This window comes from Myotis lucifugus, unplaced genomic scaffold, assembly GCF_000147115.1.
Source record: "Myotis lucifugus unplaced genomic scaffold, Myoluc2.0 scaffold_370, whole genome shotgun sequence".
In the NCBI taxonomy this organism is placed as follows: Eukaryota; Metazoa; Chordata; class Mammalia; order Chiroptera; family Vespertilionidae; genus Myotis; species Myotis lucifugus.
The window spans coordinates 977,424-990,829 of NW_005871418.1; the positions used below are offsets into that span (position 1 = coordinate 977,424).

Below are 13,406 nucleotides of genomic sequence, written 5' to 3' on the forward strand. Positions count from 1 at the left end.
GTTCCCTTCCTCCCTACAAGTATCACTCTTACAATGTCCATTAAGAAATGTCAACTCCAGAAATACCTTGGAACATAATATGGTATTTATTAATGCCTATTTAGAGTGTTAAGAGGCAATCACTGAATGGATGGGGAAAGATGCAATAACAATACTCATATGACTACTGGTTGGAATGTGCATAGACATTGAAAAGTAACCCGGGAACCCGACAGACAGCTCCACCTGTTTTAAAAATGAGGATTTTGGCCTGGCCAGTGTGGCTCAGTGGTTGAGCCTGGACCCAGGGCCCAGGACTCAGGAAGTCCCTGGTTCAATTCCTGGTCAGGGCACATACCTGGGCTCAATTCCTGGTAGGGACAGTGCAGGAGACAGTCAATCAATAAAGTTCCTTTCTCATTGATGTGTCTATCTCTATCCTTCTCCCTCTCTTCCTAAAAATTAATTATAATTTTTAAAAAATGAGGATCTTAGGAGACTCAGCAAAGTCAAGAGGAATTAAAAGAGTCTAGATAGAGGATCCTTCCTCCAGAGATAAGCAAAAAAAAAACACATAATGTTTATGAGTAGAAACATAGAACACCATCCTGAGGCCTCAGGGAGAGGTAATGACTGATTTTTACCTATTTGAAGAAGACAAGATATTTTTTCTAAAAAAATACAAATAGTTTAAAAATCTGTTTAGAGAGTTAAAGGATTTTGAAAATGTGTGTTGTATATAATCACAGCATAAAATTGTAAAGAATAAAATAGAGATAAAAAGCTTTATAGGATGATATAAAGAATAAGGAATATAATTAAGATCTTCAAAGACTCATAACTTATATAGCCACATTGAAAGCAGAATTAATGCCTAAAAAGAAAAAAAAAGGAAATGCATAAAGTAAAGGTAAGTTTGAGATGCTCTCAGAATATGCAGGTTAGTCAAGGGATACAATTACTAAGGAACAAGAGGAGAGATTAAAAAGGCTAAGCGCCAACAGTCATCTTTTTTTTTTTTTTCTCTTCAAGATACTGATTTTATTCCCTTTGACTATATAACCGGAATTGGAACTGCTGGATCGTATGGTAGCCATATTTAAAAAAATAAAAGCATATTTTTATTGATTTCAGATAGGAAGGGAGAGATAGAAATATCAATGATGAGAGAGAATCATTGATCAACTGCCTCCTGCACAGCCCTCAACGGGGACTGAGCCTGTAACCTGGGCATGTGCCCTGACAGGGAATCGAACCATGACCTCTTGTTTCATAAGTCGATGCTCAACCACTGAGCCATGCCAGTAGAGCTATTTTTTTGAAATTTTTGATGAGCATCCATACTTTGTTTCCATAATGGCTGTACTAGTTTATAGTTTCCTCAAGAGTGTACAAGGACAAAGGGGAGTGTACAAGGGGATTGGGGGGAGTCTGAAATAATGTCAACATTAAACAATTTTAATTTAAAAAATAAGCATTATAGATGTCTTTGGGGAAGAAACCAGATAACTCTATTATCACTTCTCAGCAAAATTCCAGATTCTGACCACTAATCACTATTGGTGTCCTCTTCCTTTAATGATAGCCGTTTTGATTGCATGGAATCAATAAATCTATATTTAGAAATTTTCATTATTAAAGGTCAAAAAGACAGTAATATATTAATACTAATTAATAACAAAAATAAAATCACTTGGTTGATTTTAAATCTGGCTCTGTGACTTTGTGACCCTGAGAAACACAAGTCAGCCGAGAATTCACTGCCTTTCATTATAAAACAGGGCTTGTGATGATGATTGTGGACAGTGACAGTCAATAAATATGAATCCAGTCTATCTCAAAAAACAATTAAGTAGCTAAAAGGTGACAGGTACTGAGCTGGGAGTTATAGGATTAAAATGAAAATAAGCAACATGATCCCCATTCTCAAATACCTTATGGTAAACTGAGGACTACCTCTCTAAACCTCTCCCAGTATCAGCTTTCTAGAATGAATTGCCATTGTATTGAGAAGTTTGAAAGACAAGGATTTTAAAAAAGTGAATTAATCCTATATAATAAAAGGCTAATATGCAAATTGTCCCCATGGGCAGAAGTTCGACCCACCAGGAGTTAGATGTATGTTGACCACCAGAGGTGGCTCAGAACATGGCAGGCATCGGTGATGAGGCGCTGGCAGCAGGTGGCCGTGGAGGTGCTGCTGGCCCTGATGGGCCCCAACAAGAGCAGTATGGCTCTGATCACCAGCCAGGCCTAGGGACCCTACCCATGCATGAATTTTATGCACAAGGCCTCTAGTATATATATATAAATACAGTCTTAAAAAGAAACAAAAAATAAGAATTTTATAAACATTGAAATCCTATAGGTATCCATCATGAAAATGTGGCCTGTCCTAAGTAATCCACTTATTTCCTTAGAACCTGCCCCAGCAATTGTAAAAAAATAACATTAGTTTTCTTATATAGAGGTTACTTGATACAGGATTTTGCCCATCAGCAATCACACCACACTCTATGACACTGTTGGTCATAATAATTTACTTTTTGTTTACATTTAAATAAATTGAAGGATATCTTTCCTTTTAATTGGTGAAAGAAGAAATAATGTCTTATAATATATACATATATTTCATCTAAGACTACAAGGAAATACTGTAAAGTTTACTTTCCCAATTGTGTCTATCTTCTAATTAAAATGAGGGTGTGTGTCACCAAAGCCCTAATTCATTGGTTGAAGTAGCTACATGCCTAGACATTGCTTTTGACGTTGGATAAACAAGGGCAAAATGTAGTGTTCCTGCCTGAGAAAACCTAGGGTAGCAGTGCGGGGTCCAACATGGCTGAGGGGACATTCTTAGTGTAGGGAGCTTTGTGCAAAACCAGAGAGACCGGCATGAGTCACAGATGAATTGGAGTAGAACTGACATTTCCTAAGGAAAAGTATGCACCTGTTTGTGGTACAAAAAGGAAAGTAGGTGTGGAAACATAACAGAATAATAAATGAAAAAAGCCAAACAGCAAATAATTATTTCTTTAGCTTTTACTCTCTACTAACACATGCCTCACCTAGGCATACTTTTTGGACTATTTTAAAGTGATTTTTAAAAATTGTCTCCCCCCCAAATTTTGAGATATAATTGACAAATAAAATGTGGTACATATTTAAGGTATATTACTTGATATTTTGATATATGTAGACATTGGGAAGTAATCACCATAATCAGACTAATTAGCATAGTCATAACTTCACAAAGTTACTGTTCTCTGTTTTTCTTGTATGTGTGTGTGTGGCGGGGGGCGGGGGGGGGGAAGCAGTGAAAACCCTTAAGCTCTGCCCTCTATCGAATTTCAAGTATAACAACGATACAGTAACATTAACTAGCGTCACATTGTTGTACATTAGCTCTTGACATGAGTTGCTGCCTGGGCATTTCACAGTGTGACAACCTTGCGCGCACCGAGTCCAGGCATTTAGCTAAGGACCTGAGCTGAGGATGCCCACCACGAGCTTCAGCTTTGCTTTTCCCGGGGCCCCTTCTGAAATAACCACTTAGAAGTGAGCCCATGAAGTTAGTGACCACCTCCTGAACCACCTCATCAGTTACAGGTGTTTGCGGCCCTGTCTCTATCTCCTGCTCACTGGTGACCTAGGGCAGAGGACTGCCCTTCCTGAGGCTCTCTGTGGCCAACCCTCCATGTCTGGCATTCAGGATCTGTACGTAATAAACTTGGGACTTTACTTCCTTTGCATGAGTGTACTGAAACCCAGCCTTCAATCAGATAGCCCTGGGTTCTCACTTCCTCATGGTGGGAGCTCATGCTGTTGACCACTGTGGATGGCTTGTGCCTTCTCATTCAACATGTCATAATCTGCATATTCATAATTTAATACACCAGCTGAAGCCCCCAAGACAGATCTGCAGAATTTATTGAACTTGCATAACTTAAAACTCTGTACCCTTCATCCCTCTTCATTAAATAACCTAAGAAACCTTCCTCCAGCTCTTCTTCTTACTAGCTGGGCAAATTACTAAACCCTCCAAGCTCAGTTTCTTTAGCTGTAAAGTGGAGATCATAAAAATAATTCATAGGATTGTTGTGAAGATTAAATCACATTGTACACTACAAGCAGTTAGCCCAGTGCCTGGCACTTACCCAACACCCAATGACTAGTTATTATTGCTGTTGTGATTCTCACTCTGGTGCTTAAACAAAAGTAATGCCCAGAAATATTGGCTGACTTGCCCACAGCCATACAGTTTAGGGAAGTGAAAATCAATTTTCGATCAATAAATGCATAGCCCATGGACACAGACAACAGCATGGTGAAGGCTAGCGGGTTAGTGGCTGGGTGGGGGTAGGCAAAGAGGGGGGGCATAGGGGACATTTGTAATAGTGTCAAGAATGAAAAAAAAAACACACAAATAAAAATAAGAATAGAGACACAAATTTATAAATGTTTTAAAGTTTTCACAGGACTTATAGCCCTTGTGATGCTCACAATGACTATGAAGGAAGGAATAAGAGAACTTATCCTCTCAGTCTAATGGATGAAGACTTGGCCACTTAGAGAAGTCAAGTGGCCCACATCAACCAGTGACAGAACTACAGTTCTAATGTCTGGAGGCCTAACCCTTCCCTTGTAAGACACTCTGTCTAACATACAGAGGCTGCTTTTCGGCCTGGATATTGGGAAGGCCATAAAGAGCAACACATCTGGATGGTTCTGAGCCCCAGTCACTTAATGAGCAGCCCAAGAAAATTGTGCAGTACTTCTGCTCTACAAGGCTTCCTGCACTTTTCTAATTAAGATATTTTATAATTTTAGAATCTTTTGAGTATCATAGTATCTTGATGCCATTAAACTCCAAGGAGTGCAATGTAAAACTGTATTTCATCATGGGTATGGGGTGATGGTAGAAAAATTAAATTAGTAAGACTGGTAATGTCAGAAAACCAAATGAACATTCACACTCCTAGGAAAGAGAAGCAAACATACGCACACATGAATTAATGTGCATTTTCACTTACAAATGAAATACCTTCAAAGACCAGGTAGGTGCAAGCTACCTGCTTTCAGACTCTATTTGGAAGTACATGGCAGTGACGGGTTGATGGCCTGGGTACACACACAGTCCTAGTAATGAATGTTCAAGCTCACTCAAACTGGCATCAGTATTGACAGCACAGAGGAGGATTGCAAGGTGTTATCAACTGAAAGTGCAAAATGAGATCAGCTTTTAAATTATTTTTCAGCAACTTTATGTGGCCAGTCAAGACAAAGAGACAAGGGCTTCATGTCACATGATGGAGGTTTCCTGTGTGGAAATACGGAGCAGGGAAATGTCTGTGAAAGCTGACACCACTCCCTAGGAACTGTTTTAGGTCAATGTATCAATGGATTCCTAAACCAAAGAACTATTAAAGCAGTGGCTTAAACCGTACCTTAATGTTGATTTGGACACAAAATAATAAAATCTTATAATTAGCCCAGACTGTATGACTCAGTGATTCAGTGTTGACCTATGAACCAGGAGGACATGGTACGATTCCTGGTCAGAGCACATGCCCAGGTTGTGGGCCTGATCCTTAGTAGGCGGCATGCAGGAGGCAGCCCATCAATGATTCTCTCTCATCATTGATGTTTCTATCTCTCTCCCTCTCCCTTCCTCTCTGAAATCAATTAAAAACCATATAACTAAAGTTGAACTAATGGTTCAAATGTTTACAATCTCATAGCAATTACATGAATCCCATCAAAGTGTCCTCATCACATGATCATCCAACCACTTTATAATATAAGCAAGAGCGGAGAGCTCATTACTTCCTACCCTAGATTAACCAAAAGCTGTAAAACTACATTTTCCAATATGACTTACTGTAGGTAAGTAGACGTATACTGCCCCCCCCTAATTTACATTTCAGTTAATTCTAAAGTCTACATGATAAATCTAACCCTTACTCACAGGATGCCCTTTCATAGCTAATGGTGTTTCTGAAATAACTCTTCCCTGCTTCTCTAGGTCTGACTTGCTTCAACTATTTATCAGGATTTTTAGCTCATAATTCTGATTTACTTCCTTGCATACCTCTTAATGGTAAACTATGTCATTCAGTATTAGTCCAATTCCGGAAACCAGCTATGATCAGCATAGAATCCCCTTGACCACATCTCTAATAACCATTCTGTTCTTCTCTCTGCTTGAAACAGATGTATTCCTTTAGCTGTTCCTATTCTTATAATTCCACACTTATATGTGTATCATTACATGAAACAAGATTCATAAGATATCAGTAATCATTCACAAATTGGTGATAATTACTTGGAGGATCATTACACTGCTCTTCCATTTTTTATGCTTAATGAACAAAGTTCCATTAAAAAGTTACATAAAAGAATATTCCATCCTCAGACTTTCCATACTTTCAATTACTCTCAATTCTCATTTGAAACAATGCATAATTAACAGTTTAACTCATAAATAGATGTGTAGGGCATTAAGTGCATTAAATCATTAGGGGTGATAAAAAAAGCTTGCATCTTACTTAACAACATAAACTGGATTGTCAATTTCACTCATGTCATTTAGCAAGTCTGTTAGAAGTTGAAAAGAGTAGAATCAAGTTTTGAAAGTGATAGCAGAGAACTGTGAAATACTGCTATTAACAGTACTTACAAATAATAAAATTCCCCAAATTCCACTACTACCAGGTGCTATGATGTTATCTGTTGCCATATTGTCATTTGCTTTAAGACCTATTGTTCTACATTACTCAAATTTGGATTATTCCCAAATTAAAAAAACAGGATTGGTCTCCTGTGTCATTCAGTCAAACCCTCTAATTATGCAGATGAAGGATCTGAGGTTCAGGAAAGTGATGAGATTTTCCCAAGGTGAGTATTCACCTACTAAGCTAGGATTCCTGAATTCTGGTACAATACTCGGTTTTCTATTCCACACTAAGTTGTAAATTCCAGTTCTGTGGGCTCTTATTCCAGAGTTCTTGCACAAATTTGTTTGAGGAGTTTCACTTTTCCTACCTTAATTATATAGAATATGCTTAATCTTATATCTAAAGTTTTAATTATTGTCTCTTCGTGTTATTTGTCTTTTTCTTAATATTGTTTTCCTTCATTTATATGTGTTTACATTTACTATGCTCATTATTATGGGAAAGTAACATAATATGTCTAATTCTGCCTCCTTCTAGCTGTGTAGACTTGAACCCATTTACAAATGAATATATCTTTACTTAAGCATTAGATATAACGAAATAAAATTCAAAGCAGAGTTCCTGGCAACTATTAGATGTCTCCCAAACATAATGTTTATTTAATAAATAATGTTAATAATAAATTGATGAAGGCAGATATTACTTCATTTTTTTTGCATCACTAGAGTACGATGGAAAGGGTATATAATTCTCATCAGATAAATATAGAAAATAAAAGGCAAATATAGAAAATAAGTAGAATTAAATCGGCTAGATCTACTATGGTGTATGCCTCTATGAACACATGGCACCAACCACTATGAACAGGATGGAAACTTCAGTTGACTAAATGCTTGTGCATGAAATGACTTTACCATAAAGAATCTTAGCCATTTAATAATAAAAAATATCACTGCTAACAATTCTTCTACCTAAATATTTCTTTAAATGTACCTTCATGCCTAGTACATATTTATTCAATGTAAAAATTGAATTAGTTGATTGTGTTTTATCTAACTATCTCAATGGGCCATTTAAACTGACTAAATTAACAACCTGATCAGGTAAAATTAGTCCATCAGAAAGAAAGAAATACATACACACAGACAACATAACTCAAGCAAAGTAATTTGTATTATAAGCTTAATATGTAAATATGAGTTCATTATTACAGTTAACTACACAACTCTGTTTTACAGTTACAATCAATGATATAAAATGTTACATTTTCTCCCAATCAGCTAAGAATTCTAGTCAAATTCAAACAGTCCAATATAAGTAAAATAATTTCTTCCCTTATTATCTGTCTTTTCCTTAACATTTCTTTCCTTATGCCATAGGTATGTTTCTATTAATTGATTTATAAACACTGTTAAATGTTAGTTCGATTACAACACAACAAAATTCACTTTAGACATTTCCTATACTCCAGTGTTTCCTCCCCAACATTGAATATGAAAGACCTGGATTCTGGCCAGAGCTAATTACTGACGTGATTGGAAAGTGAAGAAAGCCTTTTTGTAACGCAACTTACTCATAACAAACAATTAGTGCCCACCAACCTTTCAAACAAGGGTTTTCAAAGAAATGCACATAAATAACATATGTTGAAAAGTAAATGTGAATCCTGTCATACTACAAACATATAAAGGGAAGTTCCTAACACCAGTATCTCCCATTTTAATTCTAAGGAAAATAAAATAGCTGACAATCATGAAAGCAACTTCAAATTTTTACTTCCAAATGAAGATGCAATAAAAGGGTGAATCTACTAAAGGAGATTAAAGGATAACAAGTGCAGTAAAATGAACAAGTATTAATATCCTAATGATATGCCAAAACTGAGTTGATCAACTTTTTCACCATTAATTTGGCACACATGCACACAAACAGCATTTTTCTTAGTCATCCTTACGTGCTATGCTAATTCCTATGACTGTGTCCTAATACATCCTTGTTCTCCCAATGATATCCCCTTTTTTCTCCTAGGTTCCTCTGCCCCCTATAGTGAAACTGAACTTCATTTCTTCCATTAAGACTACTCAATTATTTTTAACTCAAACTGATCTCTTACATTTCCAATGTATTAAAAATAAAACAATAATTGAAAAATGTATCAACCAATGTTGTCTAATTATTTAAGGTCTATTATTAGCAGTAAGTTTCTAAATTCTGTAGGTACCTTAATTATATTTCCTTTAAGCATGTCAGCGGTCCATGCCTATATTAGTCATGACTATGAATGTATATAAGTAAAGACTGTATCAAATAAAGAAGAAGCAAACATAATAAAAAGAAGTTCAATAAACAAAATTTGCAAGTGTGTGTCCTCTATCTTTCTGAAGAGAGAGATAAGGGAGATGGAAATGTGTTTTTGATTTTGGGGAAAAGAAAGTTAATCAAATCTCATTGTAGTCTTGATTCAATATGTTTTGCACCTCTCTACTTAAATTCTACTTCCTGTGCCATCACAGCCTTTGAGTACTAATTCACTCCTCTAACCCATAGATATGCATAAAAATACTGTGCACAATGCGGGAAGAATCTTTATATTCATAATTCTCTTTAATGAAAGGACTGCATCTATTCATCTTATCTAGAATATTTTCACTATGTTCAATAAACACATGTTGAATAAAAGATAGGTGGACATGTAGGTGGAAAAATAGATGTCAATGTTAAGTGTCTATTGAATCTACATTTGTGCTGACAAACCCAGGTCCTGGGCCAACAAAAACAGACCAACCATAATTTTGTACAATTTATTACAGCTATGAAAACACCATTTATTTTACTACAAATCTTTCAAATGGTAATAGATTTCCACTTAAAATATACAAAACCCTGTATTGTAGCTGGAACTCAGTAATTCTTGATGAACTCGAAGCATAACTCTTTCATCTCTCTCAGACTTTTTTTCTTTATTATAAGTTAAAAATGAATTTATTATTTTGTTATTTTATTTTTTTGTCAGTTGATTTTTAATTGAATGAATTGGGGTGGCATTGGTTCACAAAACCATACAATTTTCAAGTGTACAACTCAAAAGAACATCATCTGCACACTGCATCGAGCAAATTCTCTTTACATCCCCATTTTCCCTTCCTTTGCCCACCTCCACCTACCCCCAACCCCATGTCCCTGTGCCTATCACCACACTGTTGTCTGTGTCTAAAAGTATATATATATATATATATACTTTTCTTACTTAATTCCTAATTTTAAAAATCAAAATATAGTTTTTTTTTCACAAAATAGGCTGCAATATGAAAGTTTACTTATCCTAATCTAAAGTTTGTTTTCTATTTCCAACTCCCTTTAAATACTTTAAAGTAATCATTATATGTCTAAAACATAAAAATATTATTTTTCTGAAAACTTTTTTCTCTGAAATGTTAACACTCAATTTTATGGGTAAATACTCTTCCCTACTCTATTTGGTGTTTATTATAAATATTATCATTTTAAGGCAAGCTGGAATCTTGAAAACATTTCCTGAAAGAAAATGATTTACATTTAAATTTCAAACAATAATTTAAATATATGCTAAGCTAAATAAATCAGAAAGACAAAGACAAATGCCATATGATCTCACTTATATGTAAAATCTAATAAACAAAATAAACTGAAAAACAAAATAAAAACAAAGGCCTAGATACATGGAACAGACTGACAGCTGTCAGAAGTAAGGGATTGGGGGGCTGGATGGAAGCAGGTAAAATGATGCAGCAAACACATGCATACATCTACAGTAGATGGGGGTAGGTGGAAGTGGACAAAGGGAAGATAAATGGGGTAAAAATGATTTTGCTTTGGGTGTTAGGCGCATGATGCAGTGTGCAGATGATGTTTTGTTAAGTTGTAAACTTGAAACCTATATGGTTTTGTGAACCAATGTCACCCCAATAAATTCAATAAAAATGTATGTGGGGAGATGAATAATTTTAAGGAAGATGGATTTCTAGGTTTCAAGGTGACACAACTAGAAAAAAAAGATGCTATAAAAATGTAGATTCAAGCTTATGAGCAGATATGGGGGAAGGCAGATGTTAAGCTAACCATGAACATGAGTACCCCTCAAAGGCTGCAATGACATTCAGTTATTTTATTTGGGAACCAGTATAAGAAATGACATTGCTGCACACCCATCTACCTGTGGTGACCTCCAAGACTAAATGAAGCTTCCAAATGAGCTTCACTTAGACCTCTTCAAGAGACGTACATACTGAGAAAGCCTGGTGAGACACCTCATGAGAGTAAAGAAAAAATTCAAATTTTATATTTAGATACAATCTGTGATAATGAGGCCAAGGTTACACATTCTATTCATATAGTTCCCACTGTGTTTCCTGGCCATGTGAGGGACCAGTAAATAGGCCAAGTATCTAGTGACTGCTAGGAAAGTGATCTGGGTTGAATAAGAGGAATGAAGAAGCACAAATCTACACTCTCACTGGGAAAGCAGCACAGTGCACACAGCCTGCTGCCAGCGAGTCGATTTCTTCAGTGTTATTTACAAAGCCTCTGAGAGCTTAAGCCTGTTTAAAGGTTTGTTTCTAAAATATTTTTATTGTTTTCAGAGAGAAAGGGAGAGGGCGAGAATCATTGACCCGCTGCCTCCTGCACACCCCCTACTGGGGATTGAGCCCATAGCCCAGGCAAGTGCCCTGACCAGGAATCGAACCTGTGATCTCCTGGTTCATAGGCCGGCACTAAACTACTGAGCTGGATAAAAGGGTTGTTTTTATCTCAAATTTCAAAATAAATATTATAGCCTACGTTTCAGCTAGAATATAACGATAACACTGCAGCTTTGTCCCAGGATGTTTCTCAAGATTAGGTTTACCAATAGTTAAGAATGAAATTATTTTTTAAGCTTAAAATGATTAACTCCAAATATATGATTTTGGTATCTCGTGAAGAGTTAAAGGAGAATGTTAGAATGTGTGCCCTAGATAATGAAATGGCTTAATTTAGCATGCAGTTCACTGCTTAAATATCCACCCAGTCCTTTGGCATTTCAATATCAAAGTGTCAGTTATACACAGGAGTGAATGTCTCTTTAAATAATCCAAGCTAACCTGAGAAGGGAGATAAGGCCCAAGATTTTTGCTTGCTTTCCAAAGTCAAAGACCACAGATTTCTAACGCTTTTCCAAAATCTTGGTGACTAAAACAGAATATCATTTAGCAATTCAAACCTAATAACACATTTTTTCACAATAATGTTGTCCTCTTCTCTAATAGAAAATAAGTGTTAGCAAATAAAAAGATGACTTGCAGAATTACCATAGTATATTAGGAGAATGATTTGTGAGAGATCTGTGTATTAGAACAATGTTTGGTAATGATACCTCATTTTTATTAGTCTCCTTTAGTTACAGTGCTCATCTGAAATAATCATAGTGCAAAGGCAACAATATGGCAAGTCCTTAATTTGTAAACGATTCAAATAAAAATATACAAATAAATTAATTAAATTATTTTTATTTATAATAGCAGCAATTTTCAACCTTTTTCATCATAAACTATTTAAACAATTCTGCAGCACACCAAAAAATATATTTTTTGCTGATATCACAAAAATATAGGTATATTTTGATTTATTCACCCAGGATGGCTATTGTTGTGTTGGCTGTTGTCATTTTTTAATTTGATAATCTAAGGAAAAAAAGGTCAGAGCCCCTGACTGAATAGTCAGGTACTGCATGTTTTAAAAATTCTTGCAGCACTACCAGTTGAAAATCACTGCATAATACCATCACCATGATACACACTCATCTTCCAACTGATTTCAATTGAAACTTAGTTTCTTGAAAAATAACACAGAACTTCAATGAAATGCATTCATTTATTTAAAGACACATCTTGAGTGCCAGGTGACCTCCAGGAACTGTATTAATGCTAACTAAACAGTATGATTTGGCCTCTGTCCTCATGAATTAACTTCCCTTCATTTTATAGTTCCCAAAAGTAACCATTTACTTTTCAGGTATACAAGCAATTAATTAGAATATTAGAGAAGAAAGGACTATAAGTGAGATAATTGTTATTAGATAAAGGACAAAGCTTATTTTATTTATCATAAAATAATCTACTCTATGCCTTGAAAACAAGCAAAGATATTGCTTCTAAATAAATTGAAAGGCAAAGATGAACTGCGTTCTGACCACAGAGATTAGTATGGTCAGGCAAATCGGAATATTCGCCAACACATTTCTTCTGACTGGATAATCCACTCACTTTCCCTATCACCTTCCATAAAGAGAAGCCATGGAACCACTCAGTGATTTTACTTTTGGTTGTTTCTTTTACAATCTAAATGCTCTCTTAAACTCCTTGAAAATAATAAAATCTGAAATGACTAAGGAAAGCTGAGGTGGTTTCTTTGCCAGGACAGAAAAAGACAAAGTGCAATATATTTCCATGTGATTTCTCACTCATTTCAAGTTTGGAAAGAGTCTCCCTAGTTTGCAGCACTTAGGATTAAAAAGAAAAGCCACCAGAAGGAAAAGAAACTAATTTGTTAGCCACATTTGAAGCATATACATATGCAGTCTCTCAAAATCCATCCTTTACACCAAGAAGAATAACCTAGAGAAATGCTGGAGATATAACACATTTAAAGTAACATGGCTAATAATGACCATGAGGGAACCACAGATACGAAACAATTGATCTAACGTGTGGAGGATATTTCTATTGATGACCT

The 13,406-nt window shown here is 35.7% G+C and overlaps 1 protein-coding gene across 2 annotated transcripts in view; it reads right to left on the bottom strand.

The window, feature by feature from the left end:
- The window catches only part of DPP10 (dipeptidyl peptidase like 10), a 478,664-nt gene that overhangs the window by 444,421 nt on the left and 20,837 nt on the right, over positions 1-13,406 (bottom strand). The window lies entirely within an intron of this gene.